Source organism: Alligator mississippiensis, chromosome 4 (assembly GCF_030867095.1).
Source record: "Alligator mississippiensis isolate rAllMis1 chromosome 4, rAllMis1, whole genome shotgun sequence".
NCBI classification, from domain to species: Eukaryota; Metazoa; Chordata; order Crocodylia; family Alligatoridae; genus Alligator; species Alligator mississippiensis.
The window spans coordinates 211,046,503-211,069,263 of NC_081827.1; the positions used below are offsets into that span (position 1 = coordinate 211,046,503).

At 38.7% G+C, this 22,761-nt stretch overlaps 1 pseudogene; it reads left to right on the forward strand.

Annotated features, from left to right (window-relative positions):
• Nucleotides 1-21,737, forward strand: part of LOC102577168 (dynein beta chain, ciliary-like) — a 264,557-nt pseudogene extending 242,820 nt beyond the window's left edge.
• Nucleotides 21,738-22,761: the final 1,024 nt, after the last annotated feature.

Sequence of the window (22,761 nt, forward strand, 5' to 3'; positions counted from 1 at the left end):
TACTCTATTGTCTCCCCTCCCTTGTTCACCAGTGCATCACAAAGAAAGATTTAGTACTTGGTTATAGCATTTGACTGGTAGTGAATATTATAGTTAGGGTTACCTTGAGACTTGCACCTCAACCTGCTGTTTTCACATGCTCATAACTTTCTATGAATAAGAAATTCTTTTCATCTGATTTTTTTTCGGGCTTGCTCTGAGTTGAAATATGAAGTCTTTGGCAAGCATGACTTAAAATCCATTCATTCATTTTTTAATTGTGCAAGGATAGGAGAAAAGGTATTTTTAGTAAAAAACAAAACAAACCCCCCCAAAAATATATATCTTTGCACATTTATAACTTTAAAAAGCTGCATATTCCAAGAGTCAGGGGTGTAGGTTGTAGCCATATTGGTCTAAGGACATAGGCAGACAAGGTTCTTTGGGTAAATCTGATATCTTTGATTAGACCAACTCAAATAGTTGGAAAAATTTTTCTTAGCAAGCAAAGGATGTTTGCGCCCAAAAGCTTGCTTAAATGAATTTTTCCAACTATTTGAGTTGGTCTAATAAAAGTTATCGGATTTCCCCAAAGAACCTTGTCTGTATATCCCAAGATACAACTTCCCAGGTAGTGAGTTTTGACTGAGGGCTAGTCTTCTAATTAATTACAAAGCAAGTAAATTCCATATAGAAGCTACATCAGCTTCTTCTTATGCAAATATGATATCACTCAGAGAAATCAGTGCAGTGATTAGAGTCTTGTGAATCATGAGTTTTGGTCAAAAAGATTGCTCAGTGAAGCTCAGGGGGACAGAGGACCAAAAAGTTGTCTCTTAAGAGCTTTTAGCCTTTCCTCCTCTTGGGGCTGTCTAAGTCCCAGGCCAGTCATTAGAATAAATTAAAACAGTCTGAACAGTTTGAGCAGCCTGAAGGTTGCTCTAAGTTATTATGCCAGCTGCCAAAGGGCTATTTTAACAACTAATCATATAGTATAAAAAAAAAGTATATGGTGTAGCATACCTTTCCTCTCCCCCAGCCCAACACTAAAGGATGTTATATGGCATGTGAAAGGATCACAGCAGTAGTTCAGTACTACCAAAGATTCCCTTACGCTGCCTGGTTATTAGAGCAAGCTACTGCTAACATAGGGCAAAAACCAGAAATAAAATACAATGTAATGTTAAGGCTATAATTTCAAACACTCAGAAGTTAGGTAATATAGGAAGTTAAGAGTTTTCTGGTAATTTGTTCATATTCAGTTATGTTCTGATATGAATTAGAATAGCCTAAGACATCAATAACTTCTCTGAAAATAAAATATTTCCTATAGATTTGTAGCTGAGAGTAGAATTTGGCCCACAGGATACTGGTTATACTGCTAGATATAAATGATTAATATACAGTGAACCCAGTTCTGCCCTTCAGTCCATGCTAAATTCCAAATTACTTCAATGAATGTTTATGAAAAGGACTTGATGATGTGGATGCCTCTGACAGCAGGAGCCTGGATTCACTGACCTATATCCTGTATTCCTATGAACATTCCACAGAGGGACAACATGTTTCCTGTTTGTTTCAACTTTGCAGGGTTATGTCCGCTATGAGAATCTTAGTTTATCGATTCCCTGGCTTTTGAATGTTTAAAATAAAAAACCCAACATTTTTTTTCACAAAAAGTGAAGTACAATGATTTTTTCCCATGGATGTTGCTTGTTCTTCACAAATACGTGTGAGGAGATACTGTGACACACAAGCTTTTGAAACTAGGAATTTAAAAGTTAACCTTTATTATTTTAGGTCCTCATTCCAATGACGGAAGGTCTTGATCCAGTCTCCATGCTGACGGATGATACGACAATTGCTAAATGGAACAATGAAGGCTTGCCTAGTGATACCATGTCCACACAAAATGCCACTATTCTTACAAACTGTGAATGCTGGCCTCTATTGATTGACCCCCAGCTCCAGGGGCTCAAATGGATAAAAAGCAGATATGGCTCAGATTTGAAAGTCATCCAATTCAGTCAAAAAGGGTAAGCGCTAGTTGGCAGCTACCAATATTAGTAGGAATAAAAACATTTGTTTAGCTGTTGAAGAAATGCAGTAGCTAGTTTTATGCTGTTGTGTAATGCTGTTTTATCTGGACTTCACGAAGAATTAAAAACAAAAATAAAATATTTTCTCACTGTACATCTATCAAAGTATCCAGTAATTCAATATGGCCTTTGACACTGGTGCTTGTACAGCAGCATCAAATTTACATGGACCAATGACAATTTGGATTTTTACAAGTACATTAATATTATACAGGAAGCAGTTCTTTCTGGATATCCTGTTTTGATAGAGAACTTGGAGGAGATCATTGATCCTGTACTTGACCTGCTCTTGGAAGGCAAATGCTAACAAAAGGAAGGTATCTCTTTTTACTACCTATTTATTCTATCAGTCGTCTCTCCATTATATTTTAGATCTGTTTAATGTATCTTCCAATCAAAAGTCTCCTCCTACATCTGTGGAAAGTCTTGACTAATATTTAATCTTGCAAGGCCTCTGATCTGTTGGGCCCAGCTGTTTCTTTTCCCAGCCACTTACACCTGTCCCTATTAGGTGTCACATCCCTCAGACCCATTATACAACAGACTTCCATTTTCCCTGGCTTTATCTTTTTGATCTTTATTCCATCACCGGTGTCTGTTGTAGGACTGAGAAGGATGGTATTATCTATCACACTGTCACAGGATATCCCAGTGTGGAATTTTCCTCATTCCCTTGCTAGACCAGAGGGCCACATCCAGACAAACGTGGATGTTTGGTTCGGCACGTGGCAGGTTACCCTGGGCGGAGTAGGGAAGGCTGGGAAGCCTGTCCTGGGTGTTGGGGAAGCTGCAGCCACATTAATCCTCCAGCTTGGAGCCCAGCCAGCAGCTTGAAGTGTAGCTCCAGCTGGCCAGGGTCCAGTTTTGGCAGCATGGACTGTCCCCATGTGTGCTGCCCTGCTTTTTTTTTTCTGCACAGGTTTTTTTGACCCCTGGATCTTCAGGGGTCAAAAAACCCCCACTGAGCTGCAAGGTAGCAGCACAGGAAACACCTGAATGTGCAGTATGTGGCACCATAGGTGCCACATGTGACACAGCCACACTCGCCTGGAGGTGCTCTCACTTATGGGACATAAATGATTAACATTTAAGAAAAAGAATTCTACTGCTGGTTCTCTTTCCCTAAGAGGTGTAGTTGGATGGGATCCTTTTCTCCAATCTGCTTCTTCTGTGATTTATTCATTTTATTTTAAATATCTTGGCAAGGGAAACTGCATGCCTTTCAATTCAGGTCTTATACTCAGCCATTTATTCTGGTATTGTTTCCCCCACTTCCTCATTGCAATACTGAATCACCTCCTCTTCTTCCTAGTTTACCTGCATCTGTAAGCCTTTCTGCAGCTCCCAGAGATTTTGCTTTCCATGCCATGTCCCTCCAAGGGACTGAAAATGTCCCATCTCTGTTGGTCACAGCTGTTATTGCCCAGATTATGTGTGAACATAGAAATCCTTCATTCTAGCCTGTTATATTACCTGGTTTATCTAATCTCTCTAAAACACTTAACCCCAGGAAGGTTGCCACAGCACAGTACTTACCTACAGTCTAGGCTAGAGAGGAATCTATTAATGGAATAGCACAGAATTCCTCTAATTCCCTTTCTCCGCTATTTACTTCTATTTGAGGGAAGTAGTAAGTGAGCCACAGCACTGAATTTCCTATTCTTGAAGCTTAGTTTAAATTATTACAGATATGAAAATCCCTAATCCGGTAAATGAAGATGCAAAATGTACCTGATTTCAGTCATCACAATCTCAATATAATCCTAATCTAATACTAATACTAATCCATCACAATTCCAATACTAATCATTTCTCCTTTTTTCTCTTGCCAACCATGCTTTCCTCACTTAACTTTAAATGTATAATGGACTACCAAGCTTCACTTATTACGAGTATTCTTCCTCAGTGAGTACCCCATGCTTTATCTATCAGCAAAATCCTCCTTATGCTGACTGTTGATCCACTCCTGCGTGCCAACTTGGAACTCAGAGGAGGGAAGTAGGGGAGACATCTTTAATATCTCACACCCCAGGACCATTTGATTCAAGAAGGGATTTCATGATGAGCTGAGACTCAGAAAGAGACTGCTACTAATATTTTGGTTAATTCTGATTTGACTAAAGGCAGAAGTCATGTGCTTTCTGTTCAATAGGCTCTATCATCTCTATCTCACCTGTATAACTCATCTAGGCACCCCTTTCACATTTACTGTCAAACTGTTTTCCTCATACTTATGGGGTTTTTATTTAAGAAGTACAGTTATTTCCTGCTACTGTGTATTTTTATTTGCCTTTGTAGATATATAAGAGTAGGAGACAAGGGATGTAAGTTTCACCCGAAATTTCAGCTGATCCTCCACACCAAGCTTGCAAGACCCTATTACAAACCAAATATCCAGACACAGACCATTTTAATCAATGTCACTGTCATTCAAGGGGCCTTAGAAGATCAGTTGGCACATGTTGTCCATTTGCAAAGACCAGACTTAGAACACTTCAAGGTGTGTTTGCTTACTATCATACCTGTTATATTAGTTTTTGTGCTTTAGAATGACACTTCTACTTGCAGAAGGGACCACAAGCTGTACAGCTTTTTTACTTTTTTTGCTTTCATCAGTTGATTTGTATAACTCTTGTGCATGTCCCTTGTGTCCATATTGAATAATTTTCATTAGATGGATGCAAATGAACCAAAGCCTTAGATCCAAATGTTAGTGGGATTCAAAATCCAAACATGGATCCAGATTTGCATTTACAAATAGCCTCTGTAAATGATCAAGGCAAAACTCCAGATCTGAACTCCTGGGCTTTGTCCAGACATGCAGGGACATGTGCTTGCAATGGCACAAAGTGCTGCAGCGCATGCCCCTGAATGTGCACTTTATTGCGGGGCAAATGATCCCACAATGGGCAAACTGCCCTTGCCCAGCTCCTCCTGGCTCTTTAGCCAGAGAGAACTGGAGGCTGGAGCCAGCACCAGTGCTAGCTTCAGCAGTCTTACCTGGCGGCCTGGAGCAGCAGGGGAACAGGTAAGTCAGCACAGAGGCCTGACTGACAGCCAGAACATTGCTCTAGATGGCCTGGCCTCTGTGTCAGCACACACTTGTTGTACATGCATTGCACCAATTCAGTTGCTGGGGGGGGGTTTTGCTACTGGAAAATCTTGGTAGGAAATTTTAGCCCCATGTTGCAAATGTGTAGCACAGAGCATGTTTTAACATTGACTGCATGTGGTTTGGGGTGCTACAAACTGCATGCCCCAGCATGTCTGAATGTCACCCTGGGGTTCTGAAGGTGTTTGAAATGCTAGGAAAAGTAACCTCTTCTAACAGTGAAAACCAGACTGTGGGCGTTCTACACTATATGTGCAGGTGGGGTGGATGGGCAACACTGCTAGGCAAATACAGTTTATTGTCCTTTGTGAGTTTGTGAAGATGCTGACTATCACAGTAGTGCCAGTGGGGGAAACATCAGGATTAGATGAATATCTTTAGGTCCTATGTGTCTACACATTTTTCACACTGGGACTGGGGTTCATAAGTTACATGGGCACACTGAGAAATTTTACCTCAGGCCTCATTCCTCAGAGGGAGGACACAGAGAGGTACCATTGCCCCTGGAATAAATTTGACACTGATTTTTTGCCAGCTGAGCAGGGTAGCAGTGAGACTATAGTTATGTTTGAGATGGGTATGGCATTTGGGACTTAAATTTCAGTTATGTGAATGTTTCGTTTGGGCTGAATATCTTATGCTTGGTTTTAGCCAAAAAGTTTGGATGTTGATTTGGCTTTGTTCTTTGTCCTTTTTTTCTTTGTGTCTAGTGATGGAATTGATACACACAGCAAATTTTTTTTGGTCTTAAGTAAATATATAACAGCTTTGGTTTAGACTTGGCATGAACATGGTCTCATTTTAAATGTGAAAAAATCTGAGACATAATGAAAGCAAAAAAAGAAGATAAAGCTCTGTATTGTGACAGTTGAGTACATTGTGTGAAGTGGGACCTGGAAAATGCCAAAACAAAATCAATGATCAGATCTCACTCAATCCTTTCCCCAAGACCCCAAACAGCTTTTCCTCAGCTGGTCTACAAGTATAAGGTTCTGCAGGTTTGGGGGTGGGAGATACCACAAATTGGAAAGAACAATGCCTGCCTGAAGGTAGCAACTACATCCTGAGAAGTTAATGCAAATTATCCTTACCTCAAAGGGCATTGTCTAGTGGGCAGCTGGAGACCAGGGACTGATGTCAGCAAGGTCACAGAACTAGTTGTTGTGCTATTGGCAGAATCAGGAATACCACATGGGTGCCCACAGGGAGTCAAAGTTTGGGGGACATGATTGTTTGCAAATCATGAAGGCACTGCATTTTTAGGCCACAATTTTTGCAAGCTCTGCTCAGCCTCTAACGCTTTTAACCAAAGGGCTACTGACTGAGACATTCCATTGCTTTTCAGCTACTAATAGTTTGTATGAGCTTTTCCTTGCAAGAGGATGGCATGACTTGTAGGCTGTGCCTTCAGAACTAATGGTAGGAAGCGGTCAGAAGTAAATCTGGATGTTTAGCTTTCATTTTTTAGGGAGGAATCCATATTCATCCAAACATAATTACTAAAGCCTAGATTTATAATGAAGTTTTAAGAGATTGGGGTATCTGAAGCAAAAAGGGCACATATTTCTGCTATTAACATGGAGTGATTTATGGATTTGCAAACTTGCCATTTTCATTTCAGTCTGAACTCACAAAGCAGCAAAAATTATTTTAAAATTGAGTTGAAAATGCTTGAGGATGAATTACTGACATGCCTTTCAGCTGCTGAGAGTAATTTCCTTGGGGATACTCTTCTGGTTGAAAAGCTGGAAACAACAAAACACACAGCACCAGAAATAGAAATGAAGGTAAACTATGAAAAGATTCAGATTAGCAAAATAATGATCATTTGGATAGGATGAATGTGTGTGTGGGGTTTTTTTAAAATCTAAAACAAAGATGTTTCCCTTTCAGAATTACACATATTGTGTAACCACTTCTTTTTCAACCTATTAATTTAGGGGACCTCAGGACATATCAGGGATTCTCTTTAATAGCAATTTTTCCATGAGAAACAACCTCGATTATTTGAGTAAGATAAACTGCACTGGTATGTACTCTTGAAGAAATTACCATGCAATTTGTGCCTTGATAATTATAAAATGAAAGTGTTTTATATACAATTAAATCCTTTAATCTGTTCAAAATAAATGCTATATTAAAGTTATTTTACATTTTTATATATGACCTTAGATTGAAAATTAGCTTTTTTATACTTCCACAGTTTCTTATAAACTCAGCTCTTTTATTTATTTTTTCCTACATTAGTTTGGTCAGAATTAAGATGAAACCATTCTAGATTGAGTTATTGGTTGTTTGGCATTCCTAAACTTTATATTTAGGGGATTACATAAAATACTATTGGGAATAAGGCAAGGATTAATCTAGTGAAATACAGACAACCAGGCTGGGTCATTTGATCAGGCTGTTCTAGCTCTGAAAAAACAGGACTGTCTGCAATATATGTCCAGTAGGGCAAAACCTGCCACTGAGGAACTGAGAAGTGAACACGAAAAGAAAAAAGAGCTCAGTACTAATTTTAGTTATGCTGACTCACAGCATTGCATATCTTGTACAAGCAGTTACCAAGCACACAAATGAAGACGCTAACTTTAAAAATCATTGCTTTTTGCAGTCACAAATTGTGTTCACTTATTTATAAATGTCTTGTGATATCAGTAGTAAATACATAGCGCACCCATATCATTTTCATGTTCAGACTACTTTGTAAACAGCATTTACTAATTCATGCTCAGTACTTCCCTCAGAGTAGTAAAATAACTACTATCATCCCTGTATTACACATGAGAAAACTGTCTTAGTGTAAGGGAATTTCCCAGAGAATCTATCCAGTATCCAAGACATATCAGACCTAAGAGATCCAGTCATTATACCACATTAGCCTGCATAAAAGTGATGACATCAGCAAAACAACTAGAGAAACATCTCTCAGAACACGAATCACAGTATATCTCTTATCTCATGGTCTCTTAAAATGGGAGACTTATGCTTCCCTAGCTCCTTCTCAGGTTGAGAAGATTCAGTTATTGTGTAGGACAGTACAATGCTGAAAGAAATAAGTCTGCTGTGCAGAGTAGAAGAGAACATGCTTGGGCCTGATTCCCTTTGTGTATGTATTGTGCCCAAACTATCCTAAAGACATTCAAAAAAGCCTGAGCCTGAATTGATTCAATCTCTGTAGGTTAGCCTAACCTGACTAGGCTGAACTGGTTTGAAACTGGACAGACGTTCTCTCTAAACTGAGGAAGTTCAGGCACATGCCTGCAGTGGCTCAGGCTAGAAGCCAGGGGGCGCTAGAACAGCCCTCCCTTCCCTTCTGCAGGGAACTGAGCAGGACTCTCTCATTAGGGATGTCTGCCTGCACAGTCCCAGGCTTTTCCCTGCTGGCTGTTCAAGGGAAGGGAGTGTTGCCAGCCCCCAGCCCCAGGCTAGTACTCTGAGGCAAGGGGAGGTAGGGGGTGCATCTGTTGATGATATGGAGCTTTTTACTCTCCCTCCCTGCTTCATCATACTGTCTGCAACAAACTGATAGGTGAGCAAGCCAGCAGGGGAGGGGGGGAAGGGGGAGAGTGGGGTGATAACATGATAACAGTCTTTATCACCCAATTAGCAAAACAATAGCTTCTCTCCACATTACTTCAGACTTCTTAAACAGCTTAGTGGTTGACCTGTTGATTAGCTCCAAAAGCACTAAGCAGTCACTGTTCTGTCTGCCTGTCCCAGTGAAATTGGAGAGAGACACACATACAGACACCTCTTGGCATTAGCTAGCATGCCACATGCTGGCTATGTTCTGTGCTGTAGCAGAAAGGAGGAAGGGATCTCTGCTTAAGGAGTGAGTGGTGGGTGGGGGAGTGGGAGAGGGGAGCACAGGGAAGCCAGCAGACCCCACTGTACCTGCAATTCTGTGCCAAGCTCCAGCCAGGGAGCAGAGGGGAGGGGCCATCCCTGCTGTGGAGCAGAGAGCCCTGCCCAGCCCAGAGAGCAGGCCAGGATGCTTTTAACTTAAATCAGCAAGGTGTCTGGGACAGACATTGCATAAACCAGTTTGAGCCAAATCAGTTAAGTCTGATACTACATTCAACCAGGTTTATCTCAAGCTGGTTTCAGCCATTTTCAAACTGGTTTATGTGCATTGAACATCCGTTCTGTTACAAGTTTAAACCAATTTCTGATCACTTAAACAGGTTTATGTGTAATATCTGTCCCTAGTCAAAGGGACTGCAAGCAAGATATTTCCAAAGAACCTGGGAATTGGTGAATCTGCCTATTTAACAGCCAGTTTGTCCTGTGTTTGTCCTGTTGTGGTGACAATGTGATGTATATCAATATTCCCTAAATCATTTTATTTACATAAAACAAATGCTACATTTTCCCCTGTCAGTCCTTATTTTAATAAAACTGTAGGTAACAAAAGAAACAACCTGTATGAATAAAGTAGCAGCAGGCTTTAAACAACACGGCAAAAACTAAGTTAAGGACGTCTTGAAAAAGAAGCCAAGAAATATCCTAAAGTAGTAAAGCTCTTTGTATTAGCAGTTTGTTGTAACAGTGTGGAGTTTAAAAGAACGATTTAGAATTCCCAAATGGTGATGCTTGAATGCAAAGCTGATGGTTTAGCTAAGACTAGTAAGGAAGAAAAGAGGAGTTGCCCCTTTTCACAAAATGTCACATTTGGGGCCTCATTCTCCAGTCTAGGCTGGTCATTTACAACAGTGGAAAAATTGAAATGGTGGCATTCCTATTGATCACTTTGCATTGGTATGAGCAGAGGAATGGAAATTCAGACCCTTAGTACCATGTACAGTTCTTTTGGTAGCTTCATCCTCTGGTAGAGATGCAACTGCATACTAGATATTAATACAAAAAGGACCAAATCCTGAATTAATTAATCATTTTTTTTACCCTGACCTTACAACCTTTACTACAAGGAAAAACAGTAGCCTTCAGTAAAAATGATATCAAGAGAGGAAGAGAAAGGGGTTGGGGAAAGCTTTTATAACATGGATTTATGTTGCTTTCATAACTAAGCTGCTTTCTATCTGAAGTCACATTTCTAATGTGTGTAATTCTGCATGACTGTTGTGTTCCTGCAGATGTTCTAGCATACCACAAGCAGCTGCATTTGCCATGGGCTTATTTAAGTAGCTGGATACTTTATGTGTGTTCTCTCTATTCTACATTCACACAAAACCATTGAGGGGAAGTAATCGCTGACATCTTTTCTTGCCTGCTGGCTTGTTTTTTGTGCTTCTTTAAAATGTTTGAGCATTAAAAAACAAAATGTTTGAAATGAAATATTTTGGACCCAATCCTATGATGTCTGCACTCAGAGTTCTACTGCCCCTCCTAGGCAGGCTGCCTGTCAAACATTTTTAGGACTGGCCTCTTTTAATGCCTAATTTCACACATAATTTTAATATTCCAGGTAAGTGAAAAAGAGAAAAAAAAATAATGTCCTCAATCTTGTGGGCTCCTCAACATTCTGGTTCTTCCAAATGCTAACATCTGCTTAGGGTCCTGAGTGCTTTCCACTCTCATTGACAGCAGTGGGAATTGAGAAAACCTAGTTTGCAAAATTAGAACCAAAAGCCATTGCTACCTCCACTATTTTCAAGTCTTCTGGCTTTTTCCAATGCTTCCATTCCCTTGCTGCTTGCTGAATCATGTTCAGCCCAGGTCTAGCTGTTAACACAGAGTTTTTGTTCCTCTGAAATACTGCAGGTTTTGGAAGCAAAAGTCAACCAAGTAAAGATCAATGAGACTTGTGAGCATTATTGCCCAGTAGCAGCCAGAGCTTCCTTGCTCTACTTCCTCATGGATGAGCTGAATAAAATCAATCCAATGTATCAGTTCTCACTCAAGGTTACTATTCAGGAAGAGATCAATATGTTTGTGTGCTGCTGTTTTAATCTAGTGTTACTATTGGCTTATACGCTTGTCTCCCTCCTGTTGCAGGCTTTTAATATTGTATTTCACAAAGCAGTTCAGCAGGCAGAACCCTCTGACAATGTGAAGGAGAGGGTAAACAACCTGATCGACTGTGTAACATACTCCACTTTCATTTACATCAGTCGTGGTCTGTTTGAAAGAGACAAGCTTACTTTCACAGCCTGGTTAGCTTTCCAGGTACAGCATGTATCATCCTGAAAAGCATTTGTGTGTGTGTATGTGTACATGCTCAGTCACCATCCTTTCCTCCCTCCTCCCCCCAGATATATTTTTAAATCGCTGGTTAGAGGAGGTAGTGTTGACCTTATGATTTGCCTTCCCCCAATCTTCTGTGAGCTGCCCTTGAGATGTATCCAGGCCTAGTTACACATTAAACTTAGCATATGTAATTACACTTACACTGATAGCATCTGAGCATTCAAGCAGTAAAGCACATGCTAAGTGCCATCTGAGTGCAGTAAAGTTAAGCCTTTTCCAGGGAGGAGTATCTCCAGATCATATTACCTAACACGTGTTGCGCTAATGTTGGAATGCTGCATGGAGGTAATATGATCAGGACACTCCAGTGAAGTTGGGGGAGGAGAGGGGGAGGGAACCCAACAAAGCAGCTCCCAGTCTCCTTATCACACTGAAACTTTGAACTGCAAGGCTGGGGGAGCCTAACAATCATCCCCCCACCACACCAAAGCCTTGATAGTTCAAGGCTCTTGTGCCGTGTGGGGACTGGGAGTGACATTGGCATACTACAGGAGCTGGTCTTAGCCCCCACAGGAGAACCAGCTCTGGGGCAGTACAGGAGCTGGGACCAACTCCCATGCCATGCAGGCATTGCTCCCAGTCCCCACACCACAGCAGAAGGTATAATCCAGGGCTAAAAAAAATATAAAAGCAGATAAAAAATCAGCTTGATTTTAGCCTTGGGGACACACCAGAGCCAGCTCAAGACTCTGATATCTATATTTAGATTGTAGTTGGCATTAACATATGACTGCTCAGAAAACTTTCTAAGTCATGTTAATGCTGACTACAATCCAAATATAACACGTGCTAAGTGTAATGTTCAACAAGACCCTCCTCCCTTCCCAGTGGGGGAGGGAAAAATTGGGCTGCGATCAAACCCTGGGAGCCAGGCTTATTTTAAAATATATACTGAGCCCCTATGGCAATTATGCGTTAACCCAAAGTGAGAAGAGAGGGAAAGGCACTGTGTAACAATCTCTAATTAATTATACAGCACTTTAAAAAATATGTTTAACTTATAGATATATACACACACACATACATACATACAAAAAGTCGTGTTTTCTCTGAGGATGTTTTTATTCACCACCCTTCTTCTTGGTTCAGAGTTGACAGCAGGCCGCATGCCTAGCACCCTTTCCACAAGCTCCAAGTTCCCTTTAAACAATAAAATGGGTACAGAAGAAAGGAGTCCAGGATTTTCTGGAGTGTGAGCTGCCAGATCCTGGAGTGATCAGGTCACTTTAGGAAAGGAGTTAATTTGGCTTTTTCTCCTGTGTTGTGGAGAGGAAAGCTAAACCCATATAGCAATGGGGAAGGAGGGCATTAGAAGCTGCTATTCAGAAGCTAAAATATGGTGGTGGTTTAGCATGAGTGATGTTCAGGTGGTCTGAACATCATTCACACTAAATCAGTCTTTCAGGTGGTCCCCAATTTCTTCCAGGTCCTTTGTGGGTCACCTTTAATCTCACACATTGGGAGATACATTAGGGTTTTATTTAGCAAGGTGCAGAGTATGTTCTAGTTTCTGTAAAAGGCAGTGTAAGTTTAGTATGGTCAAGCACCTTGTAAGACTGATCTCTGCATTTGTTTGTTATGTTGCTAATTGAAGTGCAAAAGCAATGTGTACTCCTGGCTTGTATGGAAAACAGCATTTATTATCTCAGAACGAACTGAAGCAGAACCAAATTTCATTGTCAGAAATGCCAACTGCTAGAACAGATCTAGTGTTAAAACATGGCTGTCTATTGGGAGTTCCTTTGGATCATTTGATCAAATTAAGCTCCTAAAATGTGCTTCAAAATGTCATCCTGGTGTAGGATAAAAGGGAATAGAATGGGACAAGGAAATTAATGGAAATTTGGGAAAATGAAATGTTGTCTCACATGTTTTGACAATGTAGAGCTCAGTAGGCTTCACAGACAGATTGGTTTCAAACTTTTGCCTATACGCTATTTTACTTGAATAAAATAATCTAGTTGAAGTCAAACATGGCTTTCTTGAGTTCTGCATTCAATGCCATAGCCAGCCCAATTTTTAAGTATTTTTCTAGCTGTGCATGATGGACTTACCATAGTGCAAGCTAGTTTTACTGTAGGGGCATGCAGCTTCTGTATTTCCCATTCTATTTTGTCCACCCTTCTCCCTGCTCTGTTCGTCCATTGGGAAAAGAGCAAGTATCTGATGAAGTAGACATTCCTTAGTCATATAGGAGCTGCTTTATTTGGTAAAGGGGTCAGCAGAAAAAGATACTGGGAGGAGGGTGAGGCACTGAAGAGAGATGGGCAGAGTGATCATGGTTATAGAGAGAGAGGGATGGGGAGGGGCCAAAAATAAGAGTAACGAATGAGGCAGGGGTCAGAAAACTAAGAAGGCTGAAGTCAGTAAGTAAAATTGATGCCATCTGTCCCAGTAGATCTTTGTCATGTCTGCTTATCTGGGTTACAAAATGCATTTTACTCCTTTTTTTCTTTTTACCACTGCTTCACAAAGACCTCCAACAAAGCTTCATTCTAGCTTGCAGATCCTCAACAGAATCATCATGTTTGTTTCAAACACAAAACAAAATCGAACCCTAAGTGATACTTGGTGCCACACTCCATTATAGCCAATGAGGTGGCACTAGGTATAACCAAGGTTGTAAACAGCCATTGTCCTTGGAGTGGGATCAGCTGTATCAGGACATGTCCCAGCACAGATGATCTGCTACACTGAATAACACAAAGTTATCTATAGTTCTGAGTCAGGGTGTGGCAGCATGATACATGTGCGCCAGGAATCCTGGGCAGGTGCTGCCAGGGCTTCAAGGATCCATTCCTGCAGGGCAATTGCCACGAGTCACAGGATTGGGCCCCTGGAGCCCTGGGAGTGCCTGCTCTGGACAGGTGGAGAATGCAGGCAGCTCCAAGCTGCCTGCACTCCACAACCATAAGGCAAGCAGATGTTCACTGAAAAAAGCAGGAGATATTTATATTATCTATTGTCATGGCCACAGTTTTGGACATTTGTGGTGGGATATGGGGTATGAATATTTATTAGCCTTGGACTTTGTGCCACCATGAAAATGTTTATGGTGGCACAAAGATGATGTCAGTTTCCAACCTGAGAAACATTCCCAATAACAAGATTGGAATAAGGAAACCAGCTTGACTTTCAGATCTTCAGTTGAGTTCCCTGTGCTTGGTTCTTTTAAGCTGAACCAATTGTAGCTGGAGTCATTGACTGAGATATACATGTAACATTTTTACAGAATTGGTTTTTGGAATAGTCTTGCTTTAATACTAGCAAACGACATGCAGATTTTTGTACCATTGCAAGGTGACCTTGCATCACAATACATACCTGTTAGGTAACAACATGTTCTAATGTAGCATCTTGATACTACAGCATCAAACAATACTATTTTGTTACATGAATGCAGGCTAGGCTGTATAAGCTGAACACCAATGCTCTCATTTGGGTTTCCTAAATCTTTCTAACCCCAGAAGCCCAATATTTTCTTAATCTAGCCATATTCTGTACCTTTGAACATATGGTCTTCTACCAGAGAGAAGGATAATTCTAAGCAATTACAGCACTTGTCTGTCTCCATTTTATCTATAAATCTTTGGAGGTGCAAACAAAATACATTGGATGGGAGAGACTGCTAATGCTGATGGGTGCTTTAGATCACTTGATAATCTTTTTCCTCAGCTAGCTATTACTGAATAGAAATCAAATACATGCATGTTAGGGCTAGGAACAGATGGCACTTCTGTTCTGTGAGGAAGAAATGGGGGCAAAGGGGCAGCAAAGTTGAAAAAACACTCCCTCCGTGGCTTACCAGGATTCATTGTGTTGCCCTCCTGTTACAGTTGGCTGTGACTCTTTATTGTCATAAAAAGATGTCAGAAGTTAGAGAGAGACAGACGATAACCTTAAATCCTTTAGTGCATTTTACCAGGTTGCTCAAAAAAAAAAAAAAAAAAAGCTGGCTGAGAGAGAGTTGGAAAATGTCAGTGAGGCATTACACAAAGAGCTCGACACATTTGTTGACCTCTTTCCCCCCTTTAAGATGGATTTAGCTGTAGTCATCATAATGCTGTGGGTGCTTTCTTAAAAATAATTTAGATGCTATTGTCTGTCTGCCACTTGGAAAATGTAGCCGTTTCAATAAGCCCCTGCTGAAACTGAAAAAAGAGGGTTTTTGAAATGCCTCAAAAATCCATCCAAATTTTAGTGCATATCTCAGCCACTGAACTACTCCTTATTTCTGCCTCTGAAACTCTTCGCTTGATTTTTTTAGACACATTCTTTAATTCGGGGGGGAGAGGAGAAGCGGGGAGGGTTGTTCTTTTTCTTCCTATCCCCCATTTTACAAATGGCATATGCAGTGGTAGATTTGAGGACTGAGAGGACCATTTTTTTTTTTTAACTGACTAATTTGCACACAAGAAATAAAACCCTTGTAAGGTGGTCCCCAGGGTATCTTCCCCATGAACACCTTTTGAAGCTACATGTAATCTGGTGTGTTTCAAAGGCAAAACATTTCCTATTCTAAAGTATATTCATGAGCCAGGGTTGGTTTACCAGTTCCTAGAGAATAATGAATTCCACTAGGGGCAGGGAATCCTCCCCTCCCCTCTCAACATTCCCATTCCATTTCAAAAGGGGCAAATGCAGTCAACCTTATTTTTGTTCAGTTTTCTGGCTGGTTACTTTGCAATGACTACTAATAACTAGCTGGGCAAGTTTACTAAGTAAATACCATTGTTGGCATATGACATGCTTCCATGAGACAATAAATGGTAGTTTTGTGCTTTCTTTTAATTTTCATGCAACAGTTGCTTAAAGTTGACAATGAGTTAATCTTAATGGTTCATATTCAACTTTAATAACCCTCCAAAAATGTAGTTAGGTATTTATGCTGCTTTGATCTGGAACTTTAACATGATGTTCCAATACTATCTGGTTTTGACTGACAGAAACATCTATAAGAATACACTTTTTGCCACATTTTCATTTTTCTACATCTGGTATCATGTGCAAAAGAAACATAGATGAAGTAAAAAATCTAGCAGGAAAAGTTAAATATTTTGAATCTGAGAAAAGTTTTATGTTTAGAATCGGATTAAAAAATTAAGGGAAGGTTCAAGTTGATATCAGTTCAATTTAAATAGGTTAGTATGCATTTTGTTCACTTTTCAATTGTGAGTTGAGTTGCCTGTAATAAAAAATATTTTTGTAAAAAAGTTGCATATATTTTGATGCCAAAAGTCTAAATTTTGTAATTATAAAAAACTTCTAGACCTGTGGATTTGGCCATGAATAAGCTCCTAAAGCCTCCCAAAACTTAAATAGTTATAGGCAATATAAAGAGATTTGTTCAGTTAATTATGTAGTTGTTTTGTCTTGCAGCTTTTACTTATGAATAAAGAATTTGATCCTCAAGAATATACTATTTTAAAAGACAATTTTTTGCAAATACTTTGGAGTTTTCTGCTGTTCAGAATGTATAGCGCTACAGTCAAATGTGAAAGGTGTGTGTATATATGGTTTTTTTTCCATCTTTAGACAATGAGTTTTATGGATGAATTACATGGCTTGGATAGAGATAGTGAAGGCTCCCCAAAATGATGGAAAAAAGTGGTAGACTCAGAATGCCCAGAGAAAAAGAAATTTCCACAAGAATAGAAAGCAAAAAGTTCCCTCCAGAAGCTAATAATGATGTGAACCATGAAAGATCAGATAACTTATGCTGTCAGGGTGGATTATTTGCCTTAACACTTTGAAGGACAGATTTTACCTCTGAGTGATTCTTACACATGCTCTGTTTGGATTGCTGCTAACTATAAGTCATAATAAAAATTACATAACAGATGTATTGTTTTTATCAATCTGAAATGTTAATTTCCCTGATAATTTATAATCTATCACTCCTACTTTATAGGAACTTTGTGGAAGAAACTTGGAACACAGTATGTAGAGAGGTATAGTATATAATTCATTAAATCCTTTCAAGAAGCAGTCCTGCTTCCCTAATATTTTTCTTTTTACCTCCAGGAGTTGACCCACTGAAAGATGTAGAATCATTAGGTAAGTCCAGACCTGACATATTTGTTAAAATTACACCGAAAGGGAATGCTTATAAGCTAACACACTTGCTGCTGAAGAGCAGAACTCCTATTGAATTATTATATTAACATTAATACCAGAAGAATTCCTCCTAATTAATGCCATTACAATTGATGCCTCCAGAGAAATAAAAGTGGGATTTCAACTATTGTTGAATTCTGTCACATGTGAATGCATAAAAAAATAAATTTGGAATATATACTCTATTATGAAACTTGTAGTTCTTGACACACTCACCTTACAAGGTATTTGTATAATGAACTTAGTAAACCAAGTGAGTCAGGAAGTATAAGTTTCATAAAGGAGTATGTATTCCGGTTCTTTTTTAGTGCATTAACATGTCAGAATGTAAGCTAAGTGGTGAAATGAGCTTCGCTTCTCACTTACAGCAATGCAAGTCAACAGTTTCACATTGTTATAACTAAGAAACAATATGACCCAATTACTTTGATGAGAGTTGGATGTACTAAACTCAGTTTATCTATCCTCTTAACAAAACCCTCCACAGTTTCAATGGAATTACTTCTGGTTAACCCCTTGCACTGCATGCAAGATAGTATACATCTCAGCCAGTATACATTGTTTATGTCAGAATTGGCTTTTATATTTTCCTTAGATTAATTTACCTTACACTATGAGCAAATGCATTTTGGTGCATGTTTACATGTATGATGAAGTTGTGGTTCTGCTGCTTATTTTATCTGCAAATGTTACTAATACATTATATCTAACACAAAAGCAATAGATCGCACTAATCAATAAGGTATAATAATATCTCATATTTTGGAGGGATTTGTTTGATTGGTGACTCCTATGATGTGTGCAATTAAAGTGCCGCATGTAGAACACATACATGTTAGAACACTTACCAGTATTTGGCTTGAAGTGTTACAGTATATTGTTCTGTTTAGGGTACAAGCTTGGATTTACCATTGACTCAGGAAACTTTACAATGTATCTCTGGGTCAAGGACAGGAAGCCGTAGCAGAAATAACTATGGAGAAAGCATCAAAAGAAGGCCGTTGGGTTATACTTCAAGTAAGTCAAAGCTCTTCATTACATCACTGCTGCATTGCAGTGTTAAAAACTGAAGTATTTGAAAATAATGCTTGTCTAGATAAAGCAGTTTTAAGTCATGATTAAAAATGTCCTTTGTCTTGGGTAGAAGAGAAGTGCATAACTTCATAGTAAGATATTGTATCATTGAATATCACATAAAATATGAATTGCAACTACTCTGTGCGGTTGGGAGTTGACTATAGTATTTTCCCAAACACATGCTATCTGATTTACTAATTTATTATCCATTAAAAAAAATCCTTTAGTAAATGAATGTGTAGCAAAAAGAATTGTTACTTTGTATAATCAGATGAATAGATACAAACAGGGAAGATTGCTGTCATTATGCAGCATATTGTACTAAACAGATGCACATGATTTTTTTCAAATATTGTGCAGTATTAAACTGCTTACTTATATCTGGGTTTTGCCTGTATCAATAAAATGTTTCATATTTCAAATCAATAGCTCACTGGGAAGCCTATTTTTCCTTCCCTCCAGAATATTCATCTTGTAGCAAAGTGGCTTGATACATTAGAAAAATTACTGGAGAAATGCAATGAAGGAAGTCACCCAGACTATCGGGCTTTTATGAGTGCTGAACCTGCCCCTACTCCTAAAGAACATCTCATTCCACAAGGGATTTTGGAAAACTCTATTAAAATAACCAATGAGCCACCAACTGGAATGCTGGCTAATCTTCATGCTGCACTGGATAATTTTGACCAGGCAAGTAAAACATTGCAGTAGTAATAAAATACAAAATTAGGATTGTTAAACTTATTGCTTTAAAGCCATTTTTAATGGCCAAGTCACTAGTGGCTACAGCAGGATATGAGAAAGTAAAACAGAATATGTTTTTATTTTGCAAAGATTCACAAAATATCCAACTGTGATGTAAACTGTATCTCAAGCACAAAAAGAACATCAAACACGAATTAAGTTCTAATTCTAAAGCATCAGATATAGCTTCGGGTTAAATGCATGCCTGTGTTCACTAAGGATTTGCAGTCATTGAAGGTAAATGGTGTAGTAGAGAATTAAGATTTCTTTTATTTTGGTTTATTTAGTTTAGTTTGCGTTTTCTTGCAATGTGAGAACATGGATTTTTTTCCTCAGGACACTGGAATATTTTATGTGTTGACTACATTGTGTACTCAGACCCTCAGCTACTATAAATCAATGAACATTTTTTAAATCAAAGGAGCAATGTCAATTAATATCTGCCAAGGATCTTGTTCAAAATGTTTTGGTCATATATAATATGAAACATCCCTTTGGCTGCTAGGTTATCATATTTTTCTCTCTACTTTTTACCTTGTTATTATCAATATGTTTCAGTGAAAATATTTTTTCTTAAAGGTATGTATTAGATGCCTATAAATATAGATAGTTAATAACTGTCAGATATGGTACACAGCAGTCATAGAAATTGATTAGCTCTTTAATAAGAGTAATCACATTAAAGAAAGACCATCAACTTTGATTTTTTTTTTTTAATTGAACAGTAGCAAAAAATCTATTTTTGGTAGTTAGTGTTTTAGGTTCTATGTTCTGACATTTTCTCTTATTTTTACTAAAAATTGCAAAGGTTTTTCTTATTGTCTATTGATATTCATAGTAGTCTTTTTAAGCAACAAAAATGGCTAGCTGACTCTACAGATGAAAAAAAGATACAGTAACTGCTAACAAATTCCCAAGTAAACATACTGGCAAATATTATGAAAATATTTTCATCACTACTTCTGCCAGTCCTTTTCAGTGTTACTGATAACTCTCGGAGGTGCAGTCTTCTTACAGAAGTGCGATTTTCAAATTGACAGTGTCTCTTTAACAATTCCAATCTCTCTAATCTTTCAGAAGATTCTTCATCAGAGCACCCGAGAACAAGAATTCAAGACTATTCTGTTTTCACGTTGCTATGTGGCTGAACAGCAAAAATTTGGATCTTAGGGCTGGAACAGAAAGTACCCATTTAGCAATCGGGACCTCACAATTTCTGTCAGTGTTCTCTACAACGACCTAGAAGCAAACTCTCAAGTATTTTTGCATTTCTTTAAACCCATTTCAGGAGGCATGTGCCTACTTTGATAATCCTTTGATAAATGTGCTGTACCTAATCCCGTTGTTTCTTATGTGTGCAACACTGAGCCTGTATTTGTAATACAAATTTTAAAGATGATTAACACATTCTGTGAAGGGTGACTTTGTGTGACCTCTCTAGTGTGACATATAGAATGTTGGAAATTTTCTGCCCCATCAACTGTTCTGAACCTGACTGGCAGACAGATTTGAAACCTTCTTCACTGAGGATAACAAGCCCTGTATACTAACTAGCCTCCGCTATTTGGATACATAATTATTTCGTTTCTTTTAGAGTTAAATCTTGCATTAAAAAAAATACCTTTCATGTTTTAGGTACCCTGGGAAGATCTCTGTTACTTGTTTGGTGAAATTATGTATGGTGGTCATAGTATACAACTGGGATAGAAGAGTTTGTCACACATAGGTGGAAGAGTATATGCAACCGGTTCACTCAGGTAATAAAAGCTTCGGCAAGCATGCAAGGGTTTCCAGAGTTAGAGCTCCCCCTACTGGAAGAAGACATATGTTATATGTAACTGTAGTAAACTACATTTTAGGGCAGAATTTTTCTTAATTTTGTATAAATGATGAAAAATGCATTCTATAATTATGATGTGCTATTTAACCTTCTAATTTGCCATTTCATCTTTTTCTACACCACCAGTAAAACTGCATCTTGTTGTAATACTATTTACCTGACATAATTTCATTTTACAATAAAAGACTTTTCTCCCTTATGAAAGATCAATTAATACAATATTCTTCAGTAAGGAGCCAAAAGACTATACTTCATAATTGCAACACTGCTGTGTTTTGGGCTGTTGAGTAACGTTTTCATAAGGATATTGCTTAGTTGCTTGCAGTTTAGTAATTACTGATGGGCAAATCTCAATGGGCTAGTTTCAGATTAGCACTACAGACAAATATGGATGTTCAGCCCTAAAAGCATTTCAATTAATAAAACTGGATTTAAGCAGACTTTCTTATGGGTTATTTAGTGTTTCCTGCTCCAAACAGGAGAGAAATATTCTCAGGCTAGTTTGAACTTCCTTCCTGTCTGTGTTGGCTGGAAAAACAGGAATTTAGGGAACACATGAAACCATAGGACAATTTGTTAAATAAATAATATTCCTAATCTGTCTTCTGTTCCTGAGCATTTCACATAGAAAATGTAGGAATCACAACTCCTTTGTCCTGTCTCTGACAGTGGACCACATCAGATGTTTCAGAGGAAGGTACAAGAAAGCTCTTAATAGGATCCACCACTGTGGTATAACCTGTTCTCTCATTATGCTTTTACCCTAAACTTCTAGTTAGATATTGGTTTAAACTCTGAAACATGAGAAGGTTTTTTTGAGTGAAGTCAGTGGGACCAGATAAATCACTGCAGTTCTCTTTATCTAGGTTTCATGCAACTGTGTGTGATACCACAAAAACAGAAATCAGCCACAGAAGAAAAGGAGAATATTTGTAACTTTCAGACTGGAAATTCAGAGAGGTTATAAGAACCATCCACTGAAAAAATCAGTGCCATATCTTCATAGAAAGTGGATATGGGTGGTTAAGTAACATTATTTTTTCTCTATTTAAACAGCCTCAAGTGTCCTCCTCTTTTACTCTCATAAGAATTACAGCTTAAATTTAAGGTTATTTTAATTTTGATTTTAAAGTTATTTTAATTTTTCTTGTAAATCAAGTCTTCCAAATCCCTGAACATTTTTGCTGGTAATCTCTGATCTCCCTTTCTGAGGGCCAAGTCTTCTGTTAATGTAGTATGAAGTATGGTCCCATGAAATAGAGACCATTGCAGTATTTATTAAACTCCTTCACATTGTAAAATTTAGTAGTTGCAGTCAGTTGGTGGCAGAAAAAAGCCCTCTTGCCTTGGGCTGTACAAGGGAGCTCAGGAATTATTATTGTTTGTTGTTCAGATGGCAGGAGAAATAAGTAGGAGAATGGTCTGAATTATGGTATACAGAACCAGCCTCATGAGAACAGTAGATAACATCTAGTTTTTCCATTAGCTCCCAGGTTTTTTTTTCTGGAGCTGCTTCAAGATTGATGGATACCAACCTCCACTACAATTTTCCCCTCTCTGTAACCGCTATACCAGCATCCCAG